This window comes from Magnolia sinica, chromosome 12, assembly GCF_029962835.1.
Source record: "Magnolia sinica isolate HGM2019 chromosome 12, MsV1, whole genome shotgun sequence".
Taxonomy (NCBI): domain Eukaryota; kingdom Viridiplantae; phylum Streptophyta; class Magnoliopsida; order Magnoliales; family Magnoliaceae; genus Magnolia; species Magnolia sinica.
This window is the reverse complement of record NC_080584.1, coordinates 45412986-45434094: the sequence shown is the minus strand read 5'-3', so window position 1 is coordinate 45434094 and position 21109 is coordinate 45412986. Positions and strand designations below refer to the sequence as shown.

The 21109-nt window shown below is 37.5% G+C and overlaps 1 non-coding gene across 1 annotated transcript; it reads left to right on the top strand.

Moving 5' to 3' along the window:
* The first annotated feature begins 1484 nt into the window (after positions 1-1484).
* LOC131222185 (small nucleolar RNA R71) lies at positions 1485-1591 on the top strand. The gene has a single exon (XR_009159893.1). It is a non-coding gene; the product is annotated as a small nucleolar RNA R71 (small nucleolar RNA).
* The last annotated feature ends 19518 nt before the right edge of the window (positions 1592-21109 follow it).

The following is a 21109-nucleotide window of genomic DNA, read 5'->3' as shown; positions in this document are numbered from 1 at the left end:
ATTTGATGTGGCAAGGAATGGGCGACCAAGAATGACTGAAATTTGAGTGCTCATGTCCATGATGGGTTGAGTATCCAGGACGATAAAATCTACTGGGTAGTAAAATTTGTCAACCTGGACCAACACATCCTCAATTATCCCTCTCAGTACATGAACCGAGTGATCAGCCAGTTGTAATGTGGTTCGGGTGGGATTCAATTCACCCAACCCTAGTTGTTCGTAAGCCGAGCAAGGAATCAGATTTACGCACGCTCCTAAATCAAGAAGTGCATGCTCAATGTGGTAATTTCCAATTACACAAGCAATGGTTCGGCTACCAGGATCTTTGTATTTCTATGCAACATCTTGCTTTAAGATGGCACTCAATTTTTCAGTTAAAAAGATTTTCTTTTGAATATTTTGTCATCTTTTAGTCGTACATAAGTCTTTCAGAAATTTGGCATATCAAGGTATTTGTTTAACCGCATCCAGTAAAGGAATATTGACCTTCACTTATTTCAACACCTCTAGAATGTCCTGAGAGTTAGAGAGAGATTTTGGTGCAATCAACTGTTGGGGGAATGGTGCAATCGGCTTACTTTGGAGTTCCAGCCAATGCTTGTGGAGTGTTGCTAGGTCTATCAGTTTCATCTACTTCCGGGTTCTTCGACTTTTCAAACCTTACCGGAATAGATTTGTTAATTATCTTCCCACTCCTAAGAGTGGTGATAGACTTATCTTGCTCCATTTGATTTGAAGAGCTTGGATCACTTATTTCATATTGCGGTTTACGATTAGGGAAAGGTTGGGTTGAAAGAATCCCTTTTTCCCCAATTGAATTTTTTGTCTCACACCCTTGTATGGCCTTTGAAAGGTCTTGAAGGGTTTACAATATACTCTGAGTGATAAGCTCTTAGCTTTGAATATGTTTCCAGACCGGATCCTCTTAAGGTTTCCCATGATTCAAGAATTGGTTAGGGATTCCTTAAGGAGTAACAGTTTGTCCATTCCTCTAACTAAAGTTCGGATGATTTCTCCAACTAGGATTGTATGTGTTAGAGATGGGTCCACTGAAAGGTCTTTAGTAGTTATTCACGGCATTCGATTGCTCGTTTAGTGCCTCTTAAAAAGCGAGTATCATTGGGTAATTTTCAATTGTATGTATGTTGCAAGCACAGATACCGCAAACAACTTCCTTAGCATTATCCTTCTTAAGTTTCATGGCCTCGACCTTCCTTGCGAGACTGGCCACTTTAGCATTTATATCATCATCCTCTTTCAGCAAGTATATCCCACCTCTCTCCCTTGCTTGAGTAGGCTTAGATGTAGTGCCTAGTTTTAGAGAGATGTCCTATGATTGTGCGGTTTCGGTGAGTTTGTCAAAATAATCCCACACTTCATCGACATTTTTGTTCACGAACTCCTCATTGCACATTGTCTCGATGAATTGGCGCATGGAAGATGTCAGTCCATCATGGAAGAAAGTTGTTATGCAACACGTTTCAAAACCATGTGGTGGGCATGAACGGATGAGATCCTTGAACCGTTCCCAACATTGGAAGAATGTTTCATCTTCCTTTTGGGCAAAGTTCATGATCGACTTCATGATGGTGTTCATCTTATGGTATGGAAAGAATTTTTTATGAACTCCTTCATCATGTCATTCCATGTGCCAATAAATCGCGGATGTAGTGAGTACAACCACGTCTTAGCTTTTTTTTCAAGGAGAAAAGAAAGAGTTTCAGCCTGACCGTGTCCTCTTACACATTAGGAAAGTATAAAGTGGCTATAACTTCTTCAAATTCTTGCAAGTGTAGGTATGGACTTTCATATTCAAGTCTAAGGAACTTTGGAAGGAGTTGGATCACTCCAGGCTTGATACCCATGTTTCCCGTATTTTTTGAAAAAACCATACATGAGGGCGTGCTCACCCCCGCTGGTTGTAAGTAATCTTGTAAAGTACGAGGCGGGGGTGCTTGATGCACCTCGTTCCATCCTAGACTTCCTCAACCCAAGATTGAGGTTGTCTCCCGGGTTGATTAACCGGTTGATTGGTAGTCATAACCTCAATTAACTCTGAGGATCTCGAGTGGTGTCTAATCCTATGATGGATAGATAACCCCTCAACTAATTCTCCTTCACTCAAAAGACGTCGAGTGTTGTCACGGACCCACTTGAGCATGAAACACTCTCAGCCCTTAATTTCAGATTCTAACCTAAACCTAAAAGAAAGAAGGGAAATAGAAATCTAGAATTAGAAAGAGAGAGAGAATTAGAAACAAGTTACTAAATTGGAGGTTCCTAATTTAAGATCCTACAAAACAAAACAAAACAAATCAGTTTCTAAAAACAGAAATCCTAGAATTAGAAAGTTTTTAAAAATAGAAAACAAACCTTAATCCAGAAATAGAAATAAAGAAAAATTAAAAAGAGATTACCAAATTAGAAGTTTCTATATTAGGATCCTACAAAACAGGAAAGTTAAGTTAGTTTCTAAAAACAAATTTAGGAAAGTTTCTATTCTAGAATTAAGAAGTATAAAATAAAAAAAATTTAAAAAAAAGTTTCCAAAAATAGAAAAGGAATGCTTCTAAACCTAGAATTACAAAGCTAAGTTAGTTTCTAAAATAATTCAGAAAAACCCTAATCCTAAAAATACAAAAATAAAAAAACCTTAATCTTAACCTAATTCCAAAACTAGTCAATCTCAGAAAATCGCAACCGTTAATCCCCGGCAATGGCACCAAAAACTTGTTCACAGCCCCAAGTGTAGGGTCACGATATAGTAATAATCTGGGTAAGACCGAGGTGAATCCACAAGGACTAATCGTGTGTGTATTCTGAAAACAACTAGAAGTAGAACTAGAAGAAGATGTGAATTTAAATCTAAAATTGTAGAGAGAGTAATTGTGAATTGTTTAACTAAAACTTGTAAATTCGAAGGTGGTAACTAGGGTTTCCAAGGATCCACTTATAGAGATTAGGAAGATCTATGCTTGATTCAAGGACACAACTGGAATCAGAGTCCCATCTTATCCAATTGGAAGATATCTCAGTAAAACCAAATCTGAACTTCCTTTGAACGAATTCTCAATTGATAAGAGGTGTGAGACTGGAAGTGATTCCATCACAAAACCATGCCTAGTAAACAATGGCTCATAATAGGATATACCAATTCACAACCAACATGAGAGAATTTTAAAGATTAGAAGGGATTCCGTCACCCAAGCATGCCTATGGGACGATGGTGAACAATAGGATTTCTTAATTTCACAATCTCAATATATGAAAAGAAGATACTCAAAGCTATTACAGATCTACTGTAATTTAAGTCACAATAAATTATTAAAAACTGAAAGTATTCCTTAAACATCAAACTAGAATCAAAGTAAGTTCAACATAAACATGAATCAAAGCAATAAAAACATCCCATCACGCTACAAGCTTCACCTCTTAGCCCTAGCTAAGTAGTTTAGCCAACCATAGACATGATTAAACTAAAATCTCTTAAGAAAAGCATAAAAAAAAACTAAGGAAAAGGAAGAAAAATGTTTGGCGATGACTCTCCACCCTTGCGCTTTGCTCCTCCAAACCCTAGATGATGCCCAGGGATGTCATGGGAACTCCTATTTATAGTTTTGCAGCACCTCCTTTCGCACCAACTTGGAAGAATCTAAAAACCACCTCAAATTTACATAGTCTGCGTAACAACTTCGATGCATCAAAGGTCTTTCGATATGATCTTCGATATAAGTTTCGATGCATCGAAGGTCTTTCGATAGCATCGAAAAGGGTCCAGAATTGTCCAGCGAGTTTAGCTTAAAAATCATGTAATTTTTTATTTCACCTTCGATACATCTAAGTACCTTTGATATGATCTTCGATGCATCGAAGGTCTTTCGATATGATCAAAGGCAATTTTGGCAGTTTTCCAGAATTAGACTTTTCTGGTCCCGAAATCTGTTTTCAGAACAATTTTCAGGATTCCTTTTCTTCACTTCAAGTCTTTGATTCTCTTTCTTTATCACTTGGTTTCCTTGGATCTTTGGCATGTGAATTGTTCAATCTTGGTCTCCTAAGATCCATCCCTTGCCTTGGTGATCTTTGAGTATCAAATCCATGTTTTATCACATTTTCCAATCCAAGCTCTTAAATTCACCTTGCAACACAAACATGATTAAAATAGGACATTAAGCATTATCATGTTTATAAAACCAAATAATAAATGAGGTCCAATATGCAATATTTGACCCTCAACATTTAGATCTTAGATGACTCGAAGGAGACCTTAGACGAGTTGAAGTAACAGCATTTCTAACTATAAATAGAAGCCTTTTCTCATTCCAAAATTGTTCATTCAAGCTAAGAAAAGCCTTCACCAAGAGAGAGAGAGAATTCTCCACTATCTTCAAGCTATTGCATGGTATTTTAATATTTTGTTTAAATAGCTTTTTATGTTAATTCCTTGATATCTTTTCATGAATCTTATTTTTTAAAGAGAGTAATTACCCTTCTTTAAGATCTTGAGGAATTCAAACAAGTAGCTTTTGGTTTGAATTAATTTAAAGTCAATCTAGAACCTAAAAACTTTGTTTGTGTTACTGGACATTGAACATTCTACTTCAAGCGAAGTGGTTCTACAGGTTACATCAAAAACGTCTTCAAAGAGAAGATAAGTACAATTCTATTCTTATTAATTTGGTTTCTTTTAGATAGCCAAAAAATCTCAGTGTAGGGTTTTTGTTTGTGATAGCCCTTCTAAAATTACAACTGTATAAAGTTTTAAGGTGAACATGTGAAAATCTTATTTTTAGTGAACACCAATATCACATGGTTTATAATTATTAGGAGTGGAGTAGGTGTGACTGTTTAATAACAGTTGGTGTACACACCAAACCACTATAACTCTCGGTGTTGTGATCAATGTTTAATTTTTGTATCTGTGGTGAATGATTGTAACTTTATTTCTACACTGGTGAATGATTGTAATAGATAGGTTAATTATCTCTTACTTAGTTTAAAGTCTTGATCCTTACAAAGGTTCATGAAATCAAGTTGTCTTACCTAAAATTTTGTTTTTTGGTGTAAGGTTGTCCTACGAACTAAGTTTGAATCAATTTTTCAATACTGGTGCTATTGAGATTTATGATTTATTCTGATTTATTTATTATTTCTTTACTTTGAATCTTTATTTGGCATAGTCCTATGCACCCCCCCCCCCCCCCGGACTATTACGATCGCCTTTTTTAATGGTATCAGAGCTAAGTTGCTAATATTTTTTTATTAAGTTCCTTGAGTTTAAAGATTTAGAGCTTTCATTATGTCAAATTTTGATAGCTTGTCTATTACCAGGCAACCACCTTTTGATGGCTCTAACTATGCATACTGGAAAGCCAAAATGAGGATTTTTTTTTTAAATCCTTAGATAAAAGCATGTGGCAAGCCACTGTAACCAAATAGAAACCACCTGTGTCTGAAGTTCTAGGAAGTGATGGAACCAAATCTATGAAAGAAACTCCATTCTATTTATGAACTACACCTCAGAAAAGTGAAAGTAGTGCAAATTTTAAGGCCTTAAATGCCATTACTTGTGCTTTATCACCTGATGAATTCAAAAGAATCATTTCAAATGATACAGCTAAACAAGCTTGAGGTATTCTTGAAATGACAAATGAAGGAACTATTATAGTCAAGAAATCTAAAGTTCAAATCCTCACTACAAAATTTGAGGAAATTCGTATGGAATAAAATGAAACTTTCATGGACTTCTATAAGAAATTAAATAATATAGTAAATTTCATGTGGGGTCTAGGAGATGGAATCCCAGAAAGTAAGGTCTGTGCTAAAATACGGCGTTCTCTTCCTAAGAGATTCAATTCCAAAGTAACTGTCATTCAGGAATTAAGAGACACTGATCTAATGAAGGTTGAGGAGTTAGTTGGTTCTCTTCAAATGTATGAGTTAAATTTTAAAGCTCCTAAAGGTAAGTCCATTGCTCTTAAATCATCTAAATTTGTTTCAAAAGATAATTGTGTTAATTCTAATATTGAAGATACAGAAGATGATATGGCTTTACTTGCTAAGAAATTTTACAGAATTTTTTAAAAAAAGAAAAGATCTTATTTTCAAAAACCATCTAACAAAAGAAAAAGAAAATCTAAATCCAAAAAATCTGTAAAAGATAGTTTATGTTTCAACTACCATGAATACGGGCATTTGGCGAATAAATGTCCTAAAAGAGATAGATCAAAAAGAAAGGGCATGATAGCTACTTGGTATGAATCATCCGACTCTGAAAGTTCTTTTAAGTCAGATGAATGAGAACAAGAAAATTCAAATGAAGTAAAAGCCCTGATGACTATAGCCAGAGTCACCTCCTTAAATAGCTGTAAATTATCTGATTTGATAATTTTAAGAGTGTCCCTGAAAATGAGAAAGAAGATGATCTTCAAGACGCTTACAATGCCTTATACAGGGAAAGCTACAAAATTGCTGTCAAACTGAAAATTCAAAGGGAAAAATATCTTAAACTAAAAGAAGAACTTGAAAACAATATTTTGGAAAAATCTCATCTTTTTTATTATTTTGAAAAAACAAAACTTGATTTAAATTTTAAAACCTCAGAGTTAGAGAAACTCAGAATTGAAAATGAGAATCTAAAACTCAAAGTTTTTTCTCTTTTGAGTTCTAAGAATACTTGGAGATATGTACATGGAGACCCTAAGTTGGAAAAGCTATTAACCACATCCAAAAAATGTGGTGATAAATCAGGTCTAGGCTATATCAAAGATAGTTCACTGAAAAACAAACATGCATCTCCTATATTTGTAAAAGGAGAATCCTCAAACTCTAAAGGTAAGAACTTGAGAAATTTTGGTTGAAATAATTTTAAAAATTCAAAACCTTTCAAGTTTTTAAGGTTAATTCTAATACTATCAACTACAAAAATCAAAGATTTAATAAACCCCCTTTGGCTAAAAAAATAGTGGACTTACTCAAAGAGCTTCTTAAATCTGACTCAAATGAAACCAAAGTTAATAGACACTGGAATAATTCCAACTCCCAAAAATGGAGAAAATCCAATGAAATTCCTAAACCTAGAATCATATTGAAATGGGTTCCAAAGTTACATGTCTTATTACCCACACAGCTTTCAATGCCACTAGCTATTCAAAATGGTACCTGTACAGTGGATGTTCAAGACATATGACAGGTGACAAAGAAATATTCACCAACTTCAGAGAAGTAAACAATGGATTAGTTACTTTGGTGATGGAAGCAACTCCAGAATTATAGGCCAAGGTACTGTTCAACTCTCTAATCTCCCTCCTTTTGAAGGTCTAAAACATAACCACCTAAGTATATCTCAAATCCGCGATAACAAATATAGTGCGAAATTTGCAAATCATGGATGTGAGATATCAAATGAGAAGGGAAGTGTGATATTAAATGGTCTTAGAACTTCTAAGAATTGCTATATTATTAATGACTCATGCTCTTCTAATTTCTCATGTTACATAGTCTAAACAGACGAAATAGAATTATAGCATAAACGTCTTGGACATGTCAACTTTAGAGATCTTTACAGCTTGAGCAAAAGAGATCAGATTCGTGGCCTACCCAAATTAAAAAAGGTAGAAAAGATTTGTGGTGCATGTCAGATTGGCAAGAAAATAAGGAGTTATAAAAAAGTAAACTCCTTATCCACATCCAAACTCCTTGAACTACTCCATATGGACTTGGTAGGACCAACAAGAATGGAGAGTAGAGGTGGAAAGAAGTATATTCTGGTTATTATAGATGATTTTACTAGATATACTTAAGTAGCCTTCTTGAGAGAAAAATCTGAAACTCTTAATGAAGTTAGAAATTTCTAAAACGAATTTAAACTGAAAAACAAGAACATGTGATCAAGATCAGAAGTGATCATGGTACTGAGTTTGAAAATAGCAGCTTTGAGAAGTAATGTACAGACCATGGTATATCACATGAGTTCTCAGCTCCTAAAACACCTCAACAGAATGGGGTTGTTGAAAGAAAGAATAGAGTATTACAGAAAATGGCCAATGTAATGCTAAATAGCATGAATTTACCGAAAAACTTATGGGCTGAAGCTGTTAATACTGCTTGGTACATTATAAATCGTATGTATATTAGAAAAGCAAAAGATAAAACAGCCTAGGAGTTATGGTTTAATAAGAAGCCAACTGTGTAAGTGCTATGTTGTAATTCTAGCACCCAATATTGTCAAATTTTGTTGTGCCAAACCACTTGGAGTCAGTATCTTGTTATGATAAGATGGAAAGTTCACCTTCAAGATCACCATCGTCAACTCTTCTACATTTTCAAGTTAAAGAACTTTGCCAAAGATCCAACACAAGCTCAAATACAAGAACACAAAGTCTATCTCAAGCTCAAAGCTCAAGTTCAAGTTCATTACCTCTAGCTCAATTCTTAAGTACTCAAGCTCATATTTCAATATCGCTACCTCAAGCTTAAAATCACAAGCTCAAGCTCAAGCTCAAGAATACGAGGTTAAACTTCATGTGCTTCAATATAAATGATCTACCGAAGCGATCGATGTTTCAATATTCCATACTCACATTTAAGGTATGGATGACCCTAGATTGACCATAGGTTAGGTCATATTAATTGCATATTAAATTTGGGTCAATGTATAAGTTTATAGGATTTTCTTCAACTAGTCCTGTCATTGATCGACTAGTCTAGGCACTAGCTTGACCAGTCCAAGATTTGTTGAGAATTTTTAAGAATTTTTTGTTATGGCTCGACCAATCGAGTGAATAGTCTCGACCAGTCGAACAGGACTCGATTCGAACTCCAACAAGGAGATTTTTACCCACTCGACTAGTCGAGTAACAGGTTTATCTTATCACACCAGAATTTTTGAAAATTGGTTGCTGCTTCGACTAGTCGAACCGACCCTTAGACCAGTCGAGGGAACAGAATTTCCGCCTATAAATAGAGGACATTTCTCAAAATTATTCATTAATTCCAAGCCTAATCAAGCCATCATTTTGAGAGATACGTTCCTGCTATTGTGAAGTTATTGCTTATTAATTTTAGATTCTTGTTATAACCTTTTTGTATTTGATTTTGAGATCTCTTTATTCAATTCTATTTTATTAAAAAGAGAATTTTGATTTACCCTTTTGAGATCAAAATCAAATCAAGCTATCCCCAGGTTAATTTAATTTAAAAATCATTTAGACTTAAAACCCTTTCATTTGTGAGATTGGACATTAAACATCTACATCTACATCAAATTGGTTTTACCGGGCTATATCGGAAGAAGAATCCTTAGATAAGTACAATTTCATTTTCAGCATTTTTGGTTTGTGAGATTCAGCCAGGAAAAACTCATTGTGGGGTTTTTGTGATTGTGTAAGCCCATTTGAAAAACACAATTGTGAAGGTTTTAAGGTGAACCTTGGAAAACCTTATTTCTTAGTGAAAGCTAATAACCTGTAGGTGTGGATATTGGGAGTAGAGTAGTTGTGTAGCTGTTTGCGAACAGTTAGTGTACACACACAAACCACTATAATTCTTAGAGTTTGGATGATGATTGTGATGTATGTGTGGTGCTGAATGTTGTAATTTTCTTTATGCGCTTATGGTGAGTGTTGTAATAATTTAGTTTATTTCCTTCTCTTCATTCTCCGTTTGAGTTTTTGATACTTACCAACGTTCTAGACATCAGGTTGTCTTACCATAAACCTTGGTTTTTGGTGAAAGGTTGTCTTTAGAACTCAGTTTATATCAACCTCTCAAGACTAGTGCATTTGAGGTTGTTATTTAATTGTTCTATCTATCTTTATATTCCGCATTTATTTCTTATTTGGCATAGTCCTATTCACCCCCCCCCCCCCAAGGACTTAGAGCTCGGCATTTTCAAGTGGTATCAAAGCCTAATAGCTCATTCATTTGGATTCATTTCCTGAGCTAAGCGATCTCGAGCTTTTAATATGTCAAATTTGATAGCCTCTCTATTACTAGGCCCCCACCTTTTGATGGCTCCAATTATGCTTATTGAAAAGCCAGGATGAGGATCTTTTTGAGGTCCATCGATGAGAGCATGTGGCAAGCCACAGTGACTAGATGGAACCCACCCACGTCTGAAGTTCTAGGCACTGATGGAACTTAGCCTTTTAAAGTTACACCTTATTATTCATGGACCACTCTTCAGAAAAATAAGAGTAGTGTCAATGACAAAGCTTTAAATGTAATCACTTACGCACTATCACTAGATGAATTTAAAAGAATTATATCTTGTGATACTGCAAAGTAAGCCTAGGATATCATAGGAATGACACATGATGGTATGATTATCATCAAAAAGTCAAAACTTCAAATCCTCACCACTAGGTTTAAGGAAATACGTATGGAAAAAAGTGAAACATTCATGGACTTCTATAGTAAATTGAATGACATAGTCAACTCAATGTGGGGTCTTGGAGATAACATCCCAGAAAGTAAAGTTTGTGTAAAGATACTGCGTTCATTGCCTAAAAGGTTCAATTCTAAGGCAACTGCCATTCAGGAACTTTGTGACACGAATAATATGAGGGTTGAAGAGCTTGTTGGTTCTTTACAAACCTGCGAGTTGAATTTCAAGGTTCTTAAAGGTAAGTTCATAGCCCTTAATTCATCTAAATGTATTTCTCAAGATAATTCTAGTAATTCTGATTGTGAAAATTTAGAGGATGATATGGCACTATTAGCCAAGAAGTTTTACAAGATTTTCAAAAGCAAAAAGAGAGTTGATTTTCAAAAACCCTCTTAGAAGAAAATGAGTAAATCTAAAAATTATCTTAAAGACAACCAATGCTTCAACTACCATGAATATGGGCATTTGGAAAACAAGTGTCCAAAGAATGACAAATCAAAGAAGAAAGGTATGTTGGCCACATGGGATGAATCGTCTTGCTCGGTAGCATCTTCTGAGTCAAATGATTTAGAACCCGAATCTACTAATGAGGTCAGGGCCTTAATGACTCTCTGCAGAGTCACTTCCATAGATATTTGTGATTCAACTTATGATGAAGAAAATGATGAAGATTTACAAGACGCCTATAATGCCCTATACAGGGAAAGTTGTAAGATAGCTGTAAACTTAAACTTCAAAAAGAAACGTTTTTCAAGTTAAAAGAGGATTTTAAAAACTTAGTTTTAAAAAAATCACATCTTTCTGATTGTTTTGAAAAGACTAAATGTGATTTAGATTTCAAAATGTCCCAAGTTAAAAATCTAAAATCAAAAAATTAAAAACTAAAACTATAAGTCTCTTCTCTCTTGAGTTCAAAGGATACTTGGAGGTATGCCCGGTGTGATCCTAAACTAGAAAAATTGCTAACCGGATTAAGGAAATGTGGAGATAGATCTGGTCTGGGCTATGATAAAAGTACGCCTCTAAAAAATAAGATTACTCCTCCTAAGTTTGTTAAAGGAGAGTCCTCCAACTCAAAAGGGAAAATTCTAAATCAAAATGGTTTTAAAAATCCTAAAACTTTTCAAACTACCAAACCTAATGTTAACCATATCAATCATAGAAATCAAAATTATAACCCCTTAGCTAAGAAGATTGTGGATTTACTCAAGGAGCTTCTGAAATCTAACTCGAATAGTAGAACTTATATCAACTACAAGCGTAGAAAAACCAACAGTGCTTCAAAACCCAAAATGGTAATGAAATGGGTCCCTAAGGTTACTTGTCTAGTTGCCCACACTGTTTTCAAGGCTTCGAGTAAATCAAAGTGGTACCTAGATAGTGGATGCTCTAGACACATGACAGGTGACAAAGATTTGTTCACCAACTTCAAAGATATGACTGATGGTTCAGTCACATTTGGTGATGGTAGCAACTACAGAATAATTGGCCAAGGTATGGTTCAACTCTTCAATCTTCCTCCTTTTGAGAATGTTTTGTTTGTAGAAGGTCTTAAACATAATCTCTTAAGCATTTCTCAAACCTTTGATAATAAACATAACGTTAAATTCAGTAACCAAGGATGTGAGATTTCTAATGAGAAAGGTTCTGTGATATTAACTGGTCGCAGAACATCTGAGAATTGTTATATAGTTAGTGACTTTAGCTCGTCTAAATTATCGTGCTACATGGTTCAAACCAATGAGACTGAATTATGGCATAAATGCCTTGGACATGTACACTACCGAAATTTATATAGACTGAGCAAAGCCAAGTTAATAAGAAGTCTACCCAAACTAAAGAAAATGGACAAAATTTGTGGCGAATGTCAAATTGGTAAACAAACAAGGAGTAGTCACAAGAAAGTAAACTCCAAGGCCACGTCTAAACCCCTTGAACTTCTCCACATGGATCTCATTAGACCCACTAGAACGGAGAGTCGGGGTGGAAAGAAATATTTTCTAGTAATTGTGGATGACTTTACCAGATATACATGGGTAGCTTTTATGAGAGAGAAGTCTAAAACTCTCGATGAAGTGAAAAGGATACACAAGTGTATCCAAACTGAGAAGGAATCAAATGTTTCAAAAATCCGAAGTGACCATGGATTAAAATTGATAATAGCAATTTTGAGAAGTTTTGTAGTGATCACAGGATATCGCTTGAATTTTCTATACCTAAGACACCTCAACAAAATGGGGTCGCTGAAAGGAAAAACCGTGTGCTTCAAGAAATGGCCAATGTTATGTTAAATAGCGTGAAATTACCTAAAAATCTATGAGCTGAAGCCATGAACACTGCATGCTATATAATAAACCGTGTTTATACTAGAAAATCAAATTATAAGACTGCATATGAACTGTGGTTCAATAAGAAGCCCACAGTCAAATACTTTCGAGTTTTTGGCAGCAAGTGCTATATTTTGCGTGACCACAAAAATTTAGAGAAGTTCGACACTAAAAGTGATGAAGGGATTTTTCTAGGGTATGCTCTAAATAGTCAAGCATATAGAGTTCTCAATAAGAGAACCAGTATTATTCAAGAGTCCATTAATGTGTTATAGATGATCACCTGAATACACCTATCTCGAGTTCAAAAGATGATGAAGTCTCTATATTTGATAAACCAGACTCTTCATCCAGTCAAAATGACACTGAACTGCGGTTAGTTAAAGACCATCCAACTGATCAAATTCTTAGGAACCCTCTCACTAGTGTACGCACTCGTAAACAATTAGAAAACATATGAAATTATGTGTGCTTCACTTCCCAAATTGAGCCGGCCAATGTAAAAGAAGCGTTTGCTGATGAAAACTGGATAATAGCAATGCAAGATGAACTAAATCAATTTGTAAGGAATGATGTGTGGTATTTGGTTCCTAGACCTAATGATAAACATATAATTAGACTAAGTGAATCTTTAAAAATAAATCTGATGAATTAGTAAATATTAAAAGAAACAAGGCAAGACTAGTTGTACAAGGGTACACTCAGATATAACGCATCGATTATGACGAAACCTTTGCCCCAGTAGCTCGTCTTGAATATATCAAATTATTTATATCTATTGCTTGTTTCAAAAAGTTCAAAATCTATCAAATGGATGTCAAGAGTGCTTTCTTGAATGGTGATTTACATGAGGAAGTATCTGTAGAACAACCTAAGGGTTTTGAAGACCCTAAATACACTGATCATGTTTATCGCCTGAAAAAGGCACTATACGGTTTAAAACAAGCTCCCAAGGCACAGTATGAGAAGCTAACTAAGTTTTTACTTAGTCATAACTTTATAATGGGGATTGTTGATAAGACATTGTTTATAAAGAAACACAATGATCACATACTTATAGTACAGATATATGTTGATGACATTATCTATGGCTCTACTTATTCTAACTTGTCTAGTGAGTTTGTAGAGTTGATGAAGTCCAAGTTTGAAATGAGCATGCTAGGAGAACTAAACTACTTTTTAGGTCTACAAGTGAAACAACTTGAAGACGGGATTTTTATTTCTCAAATCAAGTATGCTCTAAACTTGGTGAAGAAGCTTGGTTTTGAGAGTGGCAAAAACTTCGATACTCCTATGAGTACATCTCTGAAGCTCTCTAAGGATGCAACAAGTAAAACTGTAGATCCTAGATTGTATCGCAGTATGATTGGTAGCTTATTATATTTAACTATGAGCCAACTTGATATAGCTTTTAGCGTAGGTATCTGTGCTAGATATCAATCAAATCCTAGGGAATCTCACCTGATTATTGTCAAGTGAATTATGAGATATGTCACAAGTTCAGCCAATTTAGGCCTTTGGTATCCATATGATACTAATGTTCAGTTAGCAGGCTATACGAATGCTAACTGGGCTTGGAATATAAATGACTGAAAGTCTACCAACGGTGGATGTTTTTATGTCGGGAACTGTTTAATTTCATAGCATAGCAAGAAACAGAGTTTCATATCGCTATCCACAGTTGAGGTTGAATATATTGCAGCTAGAAATGCATACGCTCAGCTTGTGTGGATGAAAAGAATGTTAAATGACTATGGATTTGCGCAAGATACTATAGTACTATATTGCGATAACTCTAACACAATCAATATCTCTAAGAATCCCATTTATCACTCACGAACCAAGCATATTGACATTAGATATCATTGCATTCGTGAATTAGTGGAAAATAAAATTATTTCATTGGATTATGTTCAAACTGAAAATCAACTTGCGAACATTTTCACCAAACCACTTTGACAGAAATAGGTTCTCTAAATTAAAACTGGATATTGGTATGTGTAATTTGATCTGAGATTATTATGTCTGCTTGTATTTTTTTATTTTTTATTTTTTTTGCAAATTTCTGGATTGCAAAAATTAATAAAATTGAGAATTTTTGTGTCTGCATGACCAGTCGAATACACACTCGACCAGTCATGGCACGACCGGTCGAGTATGTACTCGACCAGTCAAGATACGCGGTTAGGTTGCTTTTAATGTGAAAAAAAATCACTTTTTCTTCACTTTCTTCATCTTCTCCAACAGCCCCTTCTCTGACCGGTCAAACCCATCTCCGAGTACTACTTGGTTAGTGCATCATTTTCATTTTTCTTTCGGATTTAGGTTCCTTGGACCTCTATTTGCTTGATTCTAAAGTTTATTTCAAGTTTTCTAGTGGTTTCCTTGCTTTTTGTGGATAAAATATGATTTGTGTGAAACCCTTAAATCCTTCTTGCATTCTATTTCATGTTATTGCAATTGAAGGTAGATCTAAGAAGAAAATAACTCGTGATCCTTCTTCCCGTTCTACACTTATTGCGGTGCGTACTCTTCGACCACCCGAAGAGGACACTGAATATGTGCGGGATATCCATCTCTGCAACATCATTGTTGAACGGACCATCAATTTCAACCATTTGGTTCAGTTCAATATCATTCCCCTCCTTGTGGCTATAAGATGGGATAATGTAACGCCCTGAAATTCGGGAGTCGAGCATAACTCAGGTCCCAAGTTTCAAAACATCACTTATGCAACATATTTAATGATGGATGTATATTGGCTGTAAGAGTACATAAAACATGGAATAGATTAAGCCAAACTGCAAACATAATTCAGGGATAAGTGAAGAACGCAAGTGGAAGACTTAAACAAATATGTGTACATGTGCAAGTCCCTGAAATACGTATACATGCCAAGTCATACTTACAAGTGTTGCTATCAAAAATACAAGCATCAAATGACATTATCTATTCCAAAAGAAAATCCAGAATCCCCGCATATCAGGACATGGCTCACAAGAACCCGCCTAAAAACTACATAAAAGAAAATGCGGCCTCATCATCCTCGAACTCCTGCTCTGCCTCAAGGGTCGCATCAACATCTACATCTAAGACAGAGTCTGGTTGGTGTTTAAACACCACCCCAGAACGTGGGAGTGAGTGATCAACTCAGTCGAACAATATCGCAAAAGTTAACAGGTTATCAAATCAATCAAGCAGTAATGATAAGGCAGTATAATCAAACATGTCCTAATTACTCTTGTTAATGCAAGGATGTATGTAGAATGATGCATGCCCTCGCCTTACTCCCTCAGCATCTTCATCTTACGTTACGCATGACATCCTCCCGCAGTGCACATGATTACCAAGTTGTTATTAGTCCTTTTCATACAGCAGGATTGGGAAGCTAAGGTACCTTCCTCATATCAATTTCCATACGGTGATCCATTCTAGGGTCGTCAGTCCTAGGCCATCTCATACGATCATATGGTTCTAGGTCGCTACAAAGGGCTCGTCACCAATCAATGCACTCCTATCATACCTCTGTTACTACTTTAAGGCTCGTCGCCTTAATGCAGTATCAAGGTATGCTCGATGTCACTACAAAGGGCTCGTCACCAATCGATGTAGGCCGACAGCACGAATAAAGTGTCCCATACCACCATAATCGGCTCACGAGTTTGGTTGCTCACTGGTCACTACGGGGAGGCTCGTCACTCCAGCGTAGGCCGACAGCTCGACCACAGTGTCCCATACCACCATGTCCGGCTCATGAGTCTTAGCGGATCAAGGTACAACGGTTAACGGGATTTCATCGGTAAGTTTGGTACCCTAGATTCATACAATAGCGTCCATACATGGTGAACATACATCGAACAATCGGGCTACTTGACGAACTCAACTAGCACGAGCGCACGTTGGGTTGAATGACATAGAGTGCGCAAACACTCCATGTGGCCAAACCACTACTGACAACTCTAATACGACTCGGGTTCGTCAAATCACGTCCTTCGTGGCAAAAGAACCTCAGCCACGAACTCAAGGCTGATTACCGATTTCCTGGACTATTTCATAGTCCCAAACACATTCCATTATAACAAATATGCATATACAATTTAGAACAGAAATGGAACAACAATTCAAATCATGTAGTATGTGAGCATTTGAAGAATATCAACTTAACATGGATTTACACATAAGTAATACTGGAAGTTAAACAACAAAGATTGTGACTTGCATATAGGAAATCATACACACCAATAGGAGAGTTGAGAATCGCTTCTCAATGCCCGCAAATAGGATAATATATTACACTTTAGACCATTCAGACATTTCTACAAACACTTAGAATACATAGTTCAACATACATGACGCATGTTGAAATACACGCATTTGGACAATTCCTTTTGCCAAGGAGTTGACGCACATACATCTAGCACATATACACGACAAATAATCATGGCAAACACATGTTCATATTTTATACGTATACGGTACTTTCTACATACACAAGGAATACACAAATCTCAACACAAGGCATATATATCAGGAATACAATGTAAACATAGCATTTGGCATGTGAAATTGCACCCACAACAAGAATAAACCATTAACTGACATTGAAAGCCTTGAAAACCATAACCTATACGAATATAGTCCTCACCTTAAACCAGAAAAAGCACACCGAACTGATTCAGATGATATGTCTTCGTCAACGGTGACTAGATAACCTAAGGCAAGAATAGAAATGATCTACATCAACACATATACTATTCTAAGTTCTAAACAAATTAGGGTTAGATTAACTTACCCAAGGAGGAACTTAGAATCGCCGGAATAACGATTCAAAAGTGATGGTTTAAGGATGTAGAGTAACAGGAAAGAATCTTAAGATGATTCACCAACTTCTCTCTTACTTTCTCTCTCTTTTCCCCTCTCTTTCTTAGCTAGGGTTAGGAAATTCGTATGGAAAAGAGAGTGAGGGTTTTAAGGTCTTTATATAGGCCTAACATTGATGAAAATAGCCCAGGGCCAAGGTATACTTAGGTTATAACCAAATCAAGCTTCTCTCGATCCAACGGAGCACGTTCGGTGGTCCTTTTTCCATGTGCGGTCCGACTTAAGCTCACTGACCATGGATCTAGGTCAGGCTGAGTTTTCGTACCGATCGGCTTCACAGATCAGCCGTGGCGGACCACACTCAATTCAACGGTCACCGAAACTCGATCAGGTCCACAAGCACTATGACACGCCTGGGCCATCTTCCCTGATCCAAGGATGAAATTGGGTCAGAATCCAACCGTCAGATTGCTTAAAATCATCGCACAAGAGTCACGACTCAGATTTCATAAAATCATATTTAATTTCTCATCGTTCTCACACTCTTCACTCCGGACTCAATCAAATCGACCCAGGACATCATCTGGACTTGATTTTTGAGGTGATGGTCAAGTCTAACATGGTGACCATAACTGTCTAAGATCATCGCTATCGGACTTTCGACGCGCGGTCCAGGTCCGATCCAAAGTTTTTAAAAATTCCGAGAGCAACTGGATTTAGCGTTGAATCCCAGATTTCAGAGTAACATAGCGCTAACGATTCTACAGGTTTTGAGTCCTGCAGATCAAATTTAAAGTGATTGATGCTAATTTCACTAGCAATCGAGTTTAGTGCTAATTAACCCACAAATAACTTCTAAGGAAAATAGAGGTTGTACTCGGGTCTTGGCATGAAATTTTCTGGGTCATTACAATCTACCCCCCTTAAAGAAAAATTTTATCCTCGAAATTCGTACCTTCTCATATTCCTCAAGGATCTGAGGGTAGCACTTTCTGACCTCAGCTTCAGTCTTCCAAGTAGCCTCTTCTTCACTATGATGCGTCCATAATACTTTCACAAGAGGGATGACCTTGCTACATAATACCAGCTCCTTCCTGTCTAGAATACGCGTCGGTCGTAGTACATATGTGGCATCCTCGCTCAACTGCACCTACTCCCAACTGATAATATGCGAAGGATCAGGAACGTACTTCTTCAACATAGAGACATGAAATACGTTATGCACGCTCGCAAGTGGTGTGGGCAAAGCAAGGCGGTATGCTACCGCTCCCACTAGATCCAGAATTTAAAATGGACCAATAAATCTCGACATGAGCTTTCCCTTCTTACCGAACCGCAGAACTCCCTTCATAGGGGAAACCTTAAGAAATACAGGTCTCCAACCTCAAACTCAAGCGGTCACCGCCTCGTATCAGCGTAACTCTTTTGCCTGCTCTGGGTGTGAGAAGTCGACGTCGAATAATGTCAACTTTCTCTGAAGTCACCTGCACCAACTCCGGGCCAATCAAACTACACTCGCGAACTTCTACCCAGCAATGCGGTGCTCTGCACGAGCGACCATACAATGCCTCGTAGGGAGCCATACCGATACTCGCCTGGAAACTGTTATTATACGCAAACTCTGCATACGGGAGACAATCATCCCAACTGTCCATGGAATCCAAAATACAAGCTCGCAACATGTCTTCCAGAATCTGATTCACACGTTCCGTCTACCCGTCTGTCTGCGGATGAAATGCAGTGCTAAATTTCAATTTCACACCCATCGCTTCCTGGATACGAGTCCAGAAGATAGATGTGAAACGTGTGTCTCTGTCAGACACAATCTCTAAGGGAACTCCACGCAGACGTACAATCTCCTTGATGTACAATCTAGCCAACTCGTCTGCAGAGTTTGTGACTCTAATTGGTAAGAAATGAGCTGACTTCGTCAATCGGTCGACGATCACCCAAATAGAGTCATGTCCCTTCCTCGTTCTCGGCAACCCTGAAATAAAATCTATAGAGATGAAGTCTCACTTCCATTCTGCTATGGGCATGGGCTGAAGCAGCCCAGGAGATCGGCGATGCTCTGCCTTGACCTGCTGGCACGTGAGACAACGAGATACAAACTCAGCAATGTGAGCCTTCATGTTGTCCCACCAATAAGATCTTCTCATATCTTGATACATCTTCGTGCTACCTGGATGCATCGCAAGCTTAGAATTATGGGCTGACTCGAGAACCTCCCGTCTCAAGTCAGGAATGTCTGGGACACATAACTGGCCACGAAATCGTAGGCCCCCATCTGAACTAACACTCCACTCGGAGTTCTCATCTGTACCAACCCGCTCTCTCATCTTCGCCAAAAACTCATCATCTGCCTAAGCTGCAACGATCCTCTCGTCAACGAGGGGCTGTACACGAATGTGTGCGATAACCTCATACTGCTCTTGCACCGTAAGTTTCTGCTCAAAGTCTCACACAAACTCCAACATGTCTCATTTTGCTATCATTAGCGAAGCCGCAAACTCTATAGTTGTTTTGCGACTCAACGCGTCTGCCACAAGGTTTGCCTTACCTGGGTGGTAAGAAACATCGAACTTAAAGTCTTTCAATGTTTCCATCCATCGGCGTTGCCTCATATTCAAGTCACGCTGCGTGAAAATATACTTAAGGCTCTTATGGTCACAAAAGAGCTCGAACTCCTCTCCGTAGAGGTAATGTCTCCCGAGCTTTAATGCAAAAATGACAGCTGCCAACTCCAGGTCGCATGTAGGATAATTTTCTTCATGTTTCCTCAACTGTCTCGATGCATATGCAATCACCCTGTCCTTCTGCATAAGGACACAACCCAAACCAATGCGAGAGGCGTCAGTATAAACCGTATACTTAACCCCTTGCTCTGGCAATACTAGCACAGGGACGGACGTCAACTTGTCCTTCAGCTCTTGAAAAGCTATCTCCGCCCTCTCATTCCAAGTAAACTTCAGATCATTCCGTGTCAACTGAGACAACGGTCTGGCTATCTTCAAGAAGTCTCGTATGAAGCGCCGATAATAGCCTGCTAGACCCAGAAAGCTTCTCACCTCAGTAACTGAACCAGACTGCTTCCAGTCCTAAACTGCAGCTACCTTAGCAAGATCGACAGCTATCCCTTCCTTGGACACCACATGTCCCAGGAACTTGACTTCCTCTTTCTAGAAATCGCATTTCTTGAACTGCGCAAAAAGCTGATTCTTCCTAAGAGTATCCAAGACCGCTCTTAAGTGCTCCTCGTGCTCTTCCCGACTAGCAGAATATATCAAAATGTCATCGATAAAGACAATGACGAATCGGAACAAGAATGGCTGAAATACCCTGTTCATCAGATCCATGAACACAGCCGGTGCATTCGTAAGACCGAACGACATCACAAGGAACTCATAGTGGCCAAAACTAGTCCTGAAGGCGGTCTTCTGCACGTCCTCATTCTTGACGCGCAACTGGTGTTACCCTGACTGCAGATCAACCTTCGAAAAATACCGTGCCCCCTTCAACTGATCAAATAAATCATCAATCTTAGGCAAGGGATACTTGTTCTTCACAGTCACTT